Raw genomic sequence first — 13,481 nt, forward strand, 5'->3', positions numbered from 1 at the left:
AAAAGTATCTCTAAGGCTAAGCTAAGAGCCCTCATATACTTGAAACATGTTTTCTTGCACTCTATGGATAGGGAGCTCTAAGATGATATCCAGGCATTCTGATCTCACGAAATCATTTGGATAAAAGGGTTTAGAGTGTGACACCTTTTGAGTGTACACTATTCACACTAAAGCAATTGGATATACTACTCCTAAACCCTAAGTTGAGATAACAATTCCTATGCTATATCAATACCTAATTTTCTTACATACACATTTCTATCATGTCTACAAGTGCACAAAATGGTAATTATGTCCATGTTGGTAATGACTTAACAAATTAAACTCTCTTTGCCAGTTGTATCATCTTAATTTAGATGCTCTAAATTTATTGAAGGATTTTATCTATTTAATGTGAGATCATCGATCTTGTTTGACCATTTTTTCTTTCTTCTCTTTTGTATCCTTCCTGATGTAGGAGCATCCAGAGGTATAAGGGCAATCCCGTGTCACCCAAAAAAATGTACTTAGACTTAGTTTATGTTTGATGTGTTTTCATTTTTGGATACCCATTTGGGTCAAATAAAGGTTCCAACTCTCACAGTTCCACTATCAGTGTGTTTGAAAATCCTAAAAAAATAGGAGCATGTAATTGGGCCATCATTTTGGTAAACTAGAAGGTGTGAATTGGCCAGATGAATGTAATCATGATTTAGAGCATTCCAAAAAAAGAATCAGGTCAATAGGCCCCACGGTTTGAAAGTTATTGCAGTTTTTTGAGTTTTGGAGACCCCCTAAGAATGCTTCAAAGTCAGGTTAGGGGCATTAAATGACCTCAAAAAGGGTCAAAAATGGGGGAAAAGCAAAGCTTGTCCATAGGGCTATAGAGCGCTTCAAGAGCTTTCTAGAAATGTAAACGGTTCGTCAATCGGAGCTACGGTTCAAAAGTTATGCCTCCTGAAAGTTCGGTTACCGTTTCTGGATTCTTCTAGATTTGTGCTGACTTCTAACATAGCTTCTAGAATCTTCTATTTGGTCGGTGGATGCCTACTAGCACTTTCTAGAATGTACTCCTAGTCCTTAACCCTTCGAGGTCTATTTAAGGAGATTTTTGGCATTGTAAAAGGTAGTTCAGAGTGGAGTTTGAGAGGAGGTACTGAAAGGAGAAATTATCTCCAAATTTATGCTATTGTAAGCCCTTAGGGCATGTCTTGAAGTTTATTTTCTCAGTTAATACAATTTCCCTTTTCTGTTGTGTCCATTCTGTTCTTGGGTCGTGTCCCCATCAAGTGGTATCAGAGCTAGTTTTCCTGAGTGTGTAGATAGAGCACCGACTGTGAGGCAGTTTGCACCAGGACTGTGTGGTTGTGGGTTCGAGTTAGAAGATGCCTCCATGAAGAGAGTGTGGTGGAAGGGCCAAAGCTATTAATCCTAAGGAGGTTAGAGCCCTCCAAAGGTAGGTGTAGGCATTGCAAGAGGAGCTCCGTAGAGGAGCAAATGTTGCCGCAGGTGACAACAGTGAGGATGACAATGAAGAAGAAGTAATGGGACTGGAAGAGGAATTTGACAGGGAAGTTCTGAATCATGCAGAGGAAAGGCTTTTTAGGGCCATTACTAAGTTTGGGAAAAGACCCACAATTGAAGTGGGTGTATTTTTAGGAAATCTGAAACCAGATGAGTTGATCGATTGGATCAATGAACTAGAAGAATAATTTGAGTATGAGGATATCAGGGACCCAGATAGGGTTAAGTTTGCAAAGGCCAAACTGAAAGGCCATGCCAAAATCTGGTGGCAAGAGGTTTAATTGGAAAGAAATAGAAGAGGAAAGGAGAAGATCACAAGATGGGATCGCATGGTGGACAAATTGAAGAAGTAGTTCATTCCTGTGGACTACAAGCTTGATTTGTTTAAGAAGATGCATGGGTTAAAGCAAGAAGGAAGATCAGTCCAAGAATATACAGAGGAATTTTATCGACTCTTGATTAGAGTGGGGCATGCATAAGAAAATAAGGAGAAGGTTTCTCGTTATATCAGTGGGTTGCGACCTAGCACCTAGGAGGAATTAAGTCTAGTAAGAATGACTAGCGTTGAAGAGGCATACCAGTTTTCCCTATGAGTTGAAGAGAAGCTGAATAAAAGGTTTAAAAGGAAGACAAAGAGGGTGCGGTCAAGGAGGAAGGGGAAGTGGTAGGTTATTTGGAGGCCACAATGAAACCCAAAAGAAAAATGAAGATGAGGGTACTAGTAGGAACTAGAGGAATGAGGGTTTCAACTGCTCCCGTGACAAAGACTTTGGAAATCAGAGAGGAAGAGGTAGAGGACATGGACAAGGAAGAGGAGGCTTTCGTGGTACCTACTTCCATTGCAATGAAGAAGGTCATCGTGCCTTTGAATGCCTTGAATGACAAGGAAGGACAGATAGGAGAGCTGAGGGCCAAGCTAGGGTTGCTCATGTGGATGAGGATGCACAATCATCACATTCAGAGGATGCAGAAAGAGGAGAGACCTTGGTAAATGAAAGAGTCCTACTAAGTGGTGAGATTGAACTAGGACAATGGAGGAGTTTGTTCCATACTAGATGCAAGTGTGAGGATAAATGTTGTGACGTGATCATTGATGGTGGCAGCATTGATAACTTGGTATCAGAAGAGATGGTCTCTAAGCTGAAGCTCAAGAGGGAGAAACATCCCTAGCCCTATCGGATTGCTTGGGTAAAAGATGATCATAAGGTCCTGGTAAGTGAACAATGTTTAGTAAAATTCAAAATTGGGAGTTACCATGATGAAGTTCTCTGTGATGTTATTTCAATGGATGTTTGCCATCTATTGTTGGGTAGACCATGGCAGTTTGATAGACATGCAGTGCATGATGGACATGCAAACACATACTCTTTGACAAAGGATGGAGTTCGCCACAAATTGAAGCCCATGAAAAAGGAAGGTGAAAAGGTATGTAGCAGTGCTAGGATTTGTCTTGTTGATGGAAGGAAGTTTTTAGATGGCATGAAACATCAACATATGTGTTATGCTTTGATTCCTACGAAAGATAAAGAAGGTAGTAGTGAAACACCACTTGAAGTTTTAGATTTACTAGGGGAGTTTGGAGATATTATCTCTGATAATGTTCTAGATGGATTGCCACCAATAAGGCAAATCAGTCATCAGATAGATCTGATTCCAGGAGCTAGTTTGCCTAACAAGGCTACTCACAGGATGACTCCTACTAAAATAGAGGAGATAAATAGACAGGTTCAGGAGCTATTGAGGAAGGGCTTGATTCGAGAGAGCCTGAGTCCATGTGCAGTACTTGCAGTACTTGCACCAAAGAAGGATGGAGAGTGGAGGATGTGTACAGATTCTCAAGCTATAAATAGGATAACCATCAAGTATCAATTTCCTTTGCCAAGGATGGATGACCTTATGGACTACTTGAGTGGAGCTCAGTACTTCACAAAGATAGATCTGAAAAGTGGTTATCATCAGATACGAATTCGAGAAGGAGATGAGTGGAAAATAGCCTTCAAGACCAAGGAGGGTCTTTATGAGTGGTTAGTCATGCCCTTTGAATTGACGAATGCCCCAAGAACCTTCATGCGGCTCATGAATGAGGTACTTAAGAAGTTCTTGGGAAAATTTGTTATTGTCTATTTGGATGATATTTTAATTTTCAGCAAGATTTTGGAAGAACATTTACTGCATATTCGTAGTGTCCTTGAAAGGCTAAGGGAAGAGAAACTATTAATTAATATGAAGAAATGTATCTTTGCAAAAAGGGAGTTAGTCTATTTGGTGTTTGTTATATCACCAGAAGGTCTCAAAATGGATCCAGAGAAGGTAAAAGCCATCTTGGAATGGCCTACTCCAAGGTCTGCTACTGAGGTAAGATCACTTCATGGTTTGGTTAGTTTTTACAGGAAGTTTATTAAGAATTTCAGTGGCATATGTGCACCCCTAACTGATACAATAAGAGGGGATAGAAAAGAGTTCAAATGGACTGTAGCAGCTGCGAGAAGTTTTGAATTTCGAAAGAAGAAGGTGACAGAACAACCTGTGCTGGCACTTCCAGATTTTAGAAAAGTGTTCCAGGTGGATTGTGATGCTAGTGGCAGCGCTATTGGGGCTGTATTAAGCCAAGAAGGTAAGCCTATTGCATATTTTAATGAAAAATTGAATGATGCAAAGAAGAAGTATTCTGTTTATGATCAAGAGTTCTATGCAATAGTTCAGGCCTTAAAGAAATGGAGGCATTATTTATTGCCAAAGGAATTTGTTTTGTATACTGATCATCAGGCATTACAATACCTAAATAGCCAAAGTAAATTGAATTAGAGGCATATGAAGTGGGTAGAGTTCTTGCAGAGTTATACATTTGTGTTGAAGCATAGAAGTGGAAAATCTAACAGGGTTGCAGATGCACTAAGTAGGAGACAATCATTGCTTATAGTAATGCAGGTTGAAGTAGTTGGGTTTGATGAACTCAAGAATTTTTACCCTGAGGATCCTGATTTTGCTAAAGCATGGAAAGCTTGTGAAGAACCTGTTGCTGTAGATAGAACCAAGTGGTTAGACTATTTGATTCAGGATGGCATGTTGTTCAAGGGTAGTCATTTGTGCATTCCAAGGAGTTCCATGAGGGAAAATCTGATTAAGGAGAAACACAGTGGAGGGATGGCAGGGCATTTTGGTTGAGATAAGACCATTGCCATTCTTAGAGAACATTATTTTTGGCCTCAAATTTCATAGGACGTGAAGAAGTTTGTACAGAGTTGCCAAGTTTGTCAAGTTGCCAAGGGGTTTAGTCACAATGCTGGCCTATATCAGCCATTGCCTGTTCCATCAAGGCCATGGGAGGACATAAGTATGTATTTTGTTCTTGGATTACCAAGGACACAAAGGGGTAATGAATCAGTATTCGTGGTGGTTGATAGGTTCTCCAAAATGGCACATTTCATTCCATGCCACGAAACTCATGATGCTGTCCATATTGCAGACTTGTTTTTCAAAGAGGTGGTAAGACTACATGGTCTTCCAAGGAGTACAGTTTCTGACATAGATACTAAATTTGTGGGGTATTTCTGGAGGACATTGTGGAAAAAGTTGAGAACAGACTTGAAATTCAGTTCCATGCATCACCCATAGACTGATGGCCAAACAGAAGTGGTAAACAAAAGTCTGGGCAATTTGCTGAGATGTTTAGTTGGGGATAAGCCCAAGGGATGGGATTTGATTCTACCACAAGCAGAGTTTGCTTACAATAACTCTATAAATAGGAGTATTGGAAATTCACCATTCCAAATTGTATATGGGAATAGCGCAAGGACTGCACTAGAATTGAGGAAGATAGAACAAGGGGAGAGGACAAGTGCTGAAGCTAAGGAATTTGGTGAACATATCAAGCATCTAAATGAGGAGGTTCAAGCACACATTACCAAGATGAATCAAGAGTATAAAGTTAGGGCTGATCAAAGGAGAAGACATAAGGAATTCCAAGTAGGAGATTTAGTCATGGTGCACTTACGAAAAGAAAGATTTCCAACCGGTACTTACAACAAGCTGAAAATGAAGAAATTTGGCCCCTGCAAAGTTTTGAAGAAACATGACTCAGGAAATGCGTATGAGGTGAAGCTGCCAGATGGTATTCACATTTCTCCCATTTTCAACATTGCAGATTTAACAGAGTATCATGATGATGGTGCAGATGAGGTGTTAGAGCCATGTCCAATTCCTGCTTCTAAGAAGGAGGAGATAGAAGACATTCTAGATCATCGTGTGGGTAGGAGTACCAGAAATAGGCAGTATGAAGAGTATTTGGTCAAATGGAAAGGACGATCGATCGAGGACTCAACTTGGATTTTAGTAACTGAGGTTTCCCATTTGGGATTTCCTCTACCATTCATAAAGTGACAAGGTCACTTTTCAATCTACCCTGGGTGTCTGATGTCGGAGCATCCAGAGGTATAAGGGCAATCCTGTGTCACCCAAAAAAATGTACTTAGACTTAGTTTTTGTTTGATGTGTTTTCATTTTTGGATACCCATTTGGGTCAAATAAAGGTTCCAACTCTCACAGTTCCACTATCAGTGCGTTTGAAAATCTTGAAAAAATAGGAGCATGTAATTGGGCCACCATTTTGGTAAACTAGAAGGTGTGAATTGGCCAGATGAATGTAATCATGATTTAGAGCATTCCAAAAAAAGAATCAGGTCAATAGGCCCCATGGTTTGAAAGTTATTGTAGTTTTTTGAGTTTATGAGACCTCCTAAGAATGCTTCAAAGTCAGGTTAGGGGCATTAAATGACCTTGAAAAGGGTTGAAAAATGGGGGACAAGTGAAGCTTGTCCATATGGCTATAGAGCGCTTCGAGAGCTTTTCGAAAATGTAAACGGTTCGTCAATCGGAGCTACGGTTCAAAAGTTATGCCTCCCAGAAGTTCGATTACCATTTTTGGATTCTTCTAGATTTGTGCCAACTTCTAATGCAGCTTTTGGAACCTTCTATTTCATCGGTGGATGCCTACTAGCACTTTCTAGAATGTACTCCTAGTCCTTAACCCTCCGGGGTCTATTTAAGGAGATTTTTGGCATTGTAAAAGGTAGTTCAGAGTGGAGTTTGAGAGGAGGTACTGAAAGGAGAAATTATCTCCAGATTTATGCTATTGTAAGCCCTTAGGGCATGTCTTGAAGTTTATTTTCTCTGTACTATTTGTACTAGCTTATTTTCTCAATTAATACAATTTCCCTTTTCTGTTGTGTCCATTTTTTTCTTGGGTCATGTCCCCATCACTTCCTTATAGGTGGATTTGGGATAAAACCTAATAGATCCCTTTTTAAAGCTGCTATTTTCATGGAATTAAGCTTGAGGTAGGGTCTATCCTCCTAGGTCCTCCCTTCCCTTCATCTATCCACTTGGAATCTACTATTTTCATCATAATGACTATATCTCAATTTTGTACCTAATTTTGGAGATTCAAGATATACCTCATATTATCCACTGAAGGCATCCTGGAGATTCTAGGCTCTAGTTGTCAGGGGCACAATGTGACCCTAGTTGGTACTTATTTTGGGTCTCCTCTTTGGGTCATGTGTCTGAATACTTTTGGGGTGTTAATTTCTAGATAGGTTGGCTTGTAGGAGTTAGTCAATTCTAAGCTATATATAAGCCATTCCATTTGCTCCATTTCTCAAAATTCATCAATTTTCATATCTACACACAAATGACCAAGAACTCTAGTACTCAAGCTCTCAAGTTTTCAAGCCTTCAAGTCTTCAAGAATTCATTCAAGCATTCCTCTATTGAAGATCAAGAATTCAAGAATTTCATAAATTGAAGGAATTTATGTTTAAGTTCCTCTTCAATCCATTCAAGATCCTTTTTTGCATCTTCTACATCCATTCATCTTCATTTTTTTCGACCAAATCAATTGGTGAAGTAAGCACATTGTGTTTGATTGAAGAGATCCTACTATTGTAAGGTGAATTTGTACTTTTACTTTACATTCATGCCATTTCAATTATTTATATTCAAGGTTAATTCCTAAACCATGGTTTGACTAAGGTAAACCCCTCCCCATCAACAATAAAAGCCTCTTTTTATTGTAGGTTGTAAATATCAAATTGACGAACAAGTTATAGATCTTAGTACCCTTTCAGTTATCTTTAGGACTACAAAAATAGAATCAACATCGCACATAGTCAATCAGGGTCACAATGCACCACTAAAGATCCATTTTTTTCTTAAAGAGCTAGTATGCCTCTAGCAGATCATCAAAAGATTTCTAGGTTTTTTCCATTGTGCAGTTTTAGGCCCAAAATTGACAATTTCCATTCATTTGGATCAACACAACAAGTTTAAAATAGATCCTAAAGGTGCATTCTTTACCTTCTTTTTCCTTTAACATATTTACTCATATCTAGCTCTAGCTTCTTATATTATCAAGAGTTTTTAAGGACTTGGATATCTTTTCCCTATTCTTCCTAGACCTATTTTGCATTAGTGCTCCCTCCTTATTTGGTTAGCTCTGATCTCTCTAGACCTAGTTCTTTAGAATCAAGATTGAAAGGGCTCTTTTTCTTGATTTCTCTCTCTCTATTTGTTATGTATGTTTGGTTATGTGATGAACTTAAGCTCTTATCCTTGACACACATTTCCACTAGTACATTTATTGGTGAACCTAACTTGCGACATTTCCACTTATGATTTGGTTAGATATTTTCTGTTCTTTGGTATTATCTCATGATCTATCTTTGCATGCTTTACATTACATTAGATTTCAGTTCATATCATAAGGTTATATTTATTTGTGTCTTATTGCCTTGTTTAGTGTATGATCTTTAGTACTTCTAGTCCTACATATAACATTCCTATTAGGAGAAGTCATAGACTCATTGCTCTCATTGATCCAGATTCTTCTTATCCTTGCCTTATGAACCTTAGTGACCCTATGGTTTTTCATGATCCTAATCCTTCTATTGATCATGAATATTCTCACTCATCTCTTGACAAGGATGAGGCTTTAAAGGTTCCTCCTAAACAAGTTGATTAACTTGCTACTGAGATTGATAAAATGCATGATTGGTTTCTTCAAGAAAATCACAATATTGAGACTATCACTACTTCTGATGGTCTTGAGAAAGTGATCCATAATAATGAACATGGTGTTAATATTTTTCACGATCTTACTCACCTTGTCCATACTCATGTTAAGCCTTCTGCTCAAGTTTTTTCTAAAGGGTGACTCCACCTTTCTACTCTTGAGCTTATTTTGCCTTTTTTTGTGCCTATATCTAGAATTTTTACCTATGTTTCTCTTATCATGACTACTTATGTGCTTGTGTCTACTCATCTTACTATTCTTCCTATTCCTTCTCTACTTGTGAGTGTTCCACCTGTTTCATTTCCTTCATATAATAGTCTTCCTTCCACTCATTCTAATCCTCCTAGAATGATTCCTAGTGTTCTACTCATAGTTTGTTCTATTCTAGACAATTCACACACCCTTCCTATTGTCTTGAATGTGCATTCGCCACTTATTTCTTCTAATGATTCCACTATCCTTAGTCTTTCTTAAATGGTGTCTCCCTTGCAAAAACTTTCTTCTTTCACTCAATCTAAGTTGAATGTTTCCACATGTGTTATGGATAGCCCTTTTCCTTTTGACATTATCTATATTGCTTCTCCTCAACAAGCTAATATGCCTCACCTTGACACTTATAATGGTAAAGGTGATCTTGTAATACATCTCAAGACTTTCCAAGTTCTATGTAGTGGCTATGCTCATAACCATATGATTTTAGCTAAGCTATTTTCTTGCAACTTTTGTGATGAAGCTTTGTAGTGATATTTCTCTTTGTCATCTTATTATATTGATTCCTTTTATAAAATTACTAATTCCTTTATACAAAAATTTTAGAATAATATTGGTTCTTCTATTTCTTTGCCTAATTTTATGCATTGTAAACAAGGCCCTAAGGAGATAGTGACTGATTTAATTGGTAGATTTAAGAATTTGCATGCTTATATTTCTTATCATGTTCTCAATCTTTATATTTAACATATTTTTATTGCATATTTACAAAAATACATTAGAGATAAGATTCTAATAACTAAGTTTACTTTTCACAACTCTGTGTAGGGCTTCATCATTATCAATTACAAGTAAGCTAGTTAGAGAGCACCACTGCAATGGCTCATGTACTTGTTGATAAGAGTGATGTCACACCTAATCATAATTTTTTTTAGAAACCTAACAACTATGTCAAGATTAACAAAGCCATTAGTATAATAGATGATCAAGTAGTTGTTGCATCTCGAGGTGACATATCAGCTATTCCCGCTTCTCAGCTTAGGCCAATTTACAACACAGCTTACTACCTTTCATCCATGCTACCGGTATTCACCCTAGCTATCTCATCACACGGTTCATATCTATCCCACGATTGAGCGAGACTCACTGACCAGTGGGTATGACAACCCAGCACCAATTGACATGATTAACGATAGGAGGTAGCTTCTTCCTCTATTTTAAAAATGAATTGTAAGTTTAATCCTATTTCTAAGTCTTTATATTTTATTATAAGAACATTGATTTATTCTTCATGTCCTCTCAACTTCCTTTGTAAAAATTCTTGATTCTTCTACTTTTGCATCTCATACTATTGTTATTTTTCAGAACAAAGCCCTTCATAGTGTATTCTTTCTTTAGCCAACTGATCTCTAAAACTTTTATTCATTTTATCACAAATTTTTTTCATTTCTTGCTCATGGGTATAGGCTTGATGAGATAACTCATCTTGTTCATGAAGATAAGCTTGATAAGAACGCTCATATAACTATGCTTGAAACTCTTGCTACCTCTTAAGCTCATCTATCTGACTGTTAAAATCTTGCAAGATATCTTTCAATTTGTCATGTTTTATACTCTCTTTATTATCTTGGATTTCACCTTGAATCTCAAAATCTTGAGTCTGATAACCACCTTGATTATTTTGATAAACTCTTGTTTTATGAGTAAAACCAACATTTTGACTATGTGTATATAACTAATAAGGATCTTGATATAAATTTTTGTCATAATACAAAGATGGGTTCATTGACTAACCATAATAATTTGATATATTTTCTCATATAGTAAGTTGGAAATCTAAATATAAAATTAATATGAACATACTAGCAATTGATCCAATGAAACCAGTGAATTCTTCCTTTCTTGAGTCACTAGGTGTGTGTAGATTTTTCCTCTAAAGGCTGAAATACTGATCTTCACACCAAAAACCAATATAATTGTGTAACTTAAATTAATTGAGAATTAGTTCAAGTCCCCTCGAGCATGCCAAAAACTATTGTCAATCAGGATTATGTTTATAGCAAGATGTTAAATCTAGCAATCATGTTAGAACATGAAAAATCTCTCAAGCTATGGGTAATCCTATGGTAAGAGTGAGTCTCCTAGATTGAAAGGTCATTTCCTTTCTTGGTATCACCTAAAAATAAAATTATGTGAGAAAAGGGATGAGAAAGTGAATGAAAAAATGAATATTAAATCCTAAATGAGATGATACACCAATGATTTATATGAAACTTCAATTAAATCAACACAAATTACATGCAATGTGAATTATTCACAATACCCAAACAAGCATGCAATTAAAAAAGTGTTTCTATGCAAGGACCCAAAATATTTTGCTTTAAAAGGAAAACATAGACTTTACCAATTTTCTACAAAAAGAATAAGGATACAAACAAATACCTACACTTACAAGCATCAAGATTTGAATATGTAAAGGAGTATACCTTGAATGAAGGATAAAAATGACATAAAAGAAAACAAGATTAAAAAAATTCTTTATTCTACAACATCGAGTCCACACTTTAATCCTAAAGCCTTTTTTCAATTTCATCACTAGCTTGGAAATGATACTTAGGCCTGTTATTCTTTGAAAAACAAGATTTATCATTTGATTGATTCTATTGCCTTATTTGTGTATAGACATGATACTGGAAATAAATATGTGGTGCTTCCTAATAAAAATCTTCACATATACACTTTTCCTTTGCCTTAAAATACTACTAATACTATTGTTCAACATCCTTCTTCTTCTCTTCCTCCTAAAGTGAATGTTGATGATACTTTACAACTATAGAATGATAATATTTTTAATGTTGTGGAATGTGTAGTTCAACCTCCACCTCCACCTAAGAAAGAGATTCCCTCTACTTCCAATGATCAACCTCAACCTTAACCAAATTGTAAGCATCCTAGAGCCCTTGTTATCTCATTTATTGATGCTAATATGTTTAAGGCTCCTAATGCTCATCTTTATATTAGTACTTAGAATGATAAATATCCTTCTTATGGGTATCTTGTTGATCCTAATTCTATGGTTAATATCACTACTGAGGAACATTTATATAATAAAAAAAAATATCATGATTTCTATGACTCAACTGAAACTTGAATTCAAACTTGTAATTGTTTCTTGTATCCTCAAGGTTCCATTTCTTTTCCTTTTGAGCTCTCTGGTATAGTCGTGAATAGTACCTTTGTTTTTATTCCTACTTCTGACTAGTTCCAAGTGAAGCTTGGTTTACCTTGGTTAACTACCATGCAAGCTATCACTTCTCCTATTCATTAGTGCATTGAGTTTCCTTTTGATGGAGAGATTAAGATGATAATCATAGTCATTATCATCCTTCTAGACCTTGACATTGTGATGCTCTTGATTTCCTTTAGCTATATTTTCCTACTATACCTCCTACTCATCAAAATTACATTTTTCAAACTTATCAAGCTCATAAATGTCAAAAGATTTCTAGGTCAAGTATGTGTAGGGATATTTATCATGTTCTTTTACCTATAAATTCTACACCTATTTCTTCTAATTCTTCTATTTCTAATGGTTAACCACCTTTTACATCTATGACTCCTAGTTTTGTTCCTTCTTTTAGTGTAGATCCTTCTCCTAGTATGGTTCCTCCTCCTAGTGTGGTTCCTCCTCCTATTTCTTAGCCTCTTATTGTTCCTCCTCTTATTCCATCAGAAGTTAAGGAAGCTATGGTTGTTGATCTACCTTCATCTTCTTAACAAATCTCTAATAAAACTAGGCCTAACCAACATGCACATGAAAAAAGAAAGAAATGATAGGCTTGTGCTAAAGTTTGTATGAATACTTTTCTTAGACCTTGACTGTTGAGGAAGTTAATGAGATGAATATTCCTATTTTGGATTCTATTTCTATTAATCTTGATGAATAAGATACTTTAAACAATGATGAGCATGATATTATTGATCTTGATGTTTATTTACCTAACATGCTTTCTGTGCAACTTATGCTTACATATACCCCAGAGCATAGTGATTCTCTCGAGGTTCCTTCTTTGGATTTAGTTATTGTTCCTACTATGTTGGATATAACTCCTCTCACAAGTTATCCACCTTCTCTTATTACCACTAACCGAGATAGTGGAGTAGGGCAACATGCTTCAAGTGAGTGCTCTACCATAGTGTTTTTTTGTGTATTTTCTCAATTTTATGCACTTCCCCCATATTTTGTTTGCTTAACATATTCTCAGATCTATTTAGATGACCCCTATCTCTCTGTTGGTGCAAGATGATAAAGGAATCAAAAGTGTTGTATTATTCTTATATTTGTATCTTACGTCTTCTCTCTGTCATGATATGTTATATTTCACATGTGCTATCTTTCATACTTTTGTACTTGTGTTGTCTTCTTAGATTTTCTACATGGAAACACCAATTATTTTTGTTTTTTGTGGCAGTGGTCCAAAAAGAATCTTCTTCATAACTCTTATGTATCTTTCTTTCATTGTGTTGTGGTTCTACTTCCTTTGGAGGAAGATGATACTATTGGCTAACAATTTGTCCCTCTTTCTAACTTGACTTTACCTTGAATCTAAATGCCTAGAATGTGAGGAAACAAAAGGATGTCACCAAAACATGGGTCAGTGTATGTGTTATATCACTGCCCTTTGAATTACTCATAGAC

The 13,481-nt window shown here is 36.5% G+C and overlaps 1 pseudogene; it reads left to right on the forward strand.

The window, feature by feature from the left end:
• The window catches only part of LOC149548141 (cytosolic isocitrate dehydrogenase [NADP]-like), a 122,849-nt pseudogene that overhangs the window by 55,569 nt on the left and 53,799 nt on the right, over positions 1-13,481 (forward strand).

The sequence above is a fragment of the Cupressus sempervirens genome, chromosome 7 (assembly GCF_028749045.1).
Source record: "Cupressus sempervirens isolate cs-2001-9-10 chromosome 7, ASM2874904v1, whole genome shotgun sequence".
Classification (NCBI taxonomy): domain Eukaryota; kingdom Viridiplantae; phylum Streptophyta; class Pinopsida; order Cupressales; family Cupressaceae; genus Cupressus; species Cupressus sempervirens.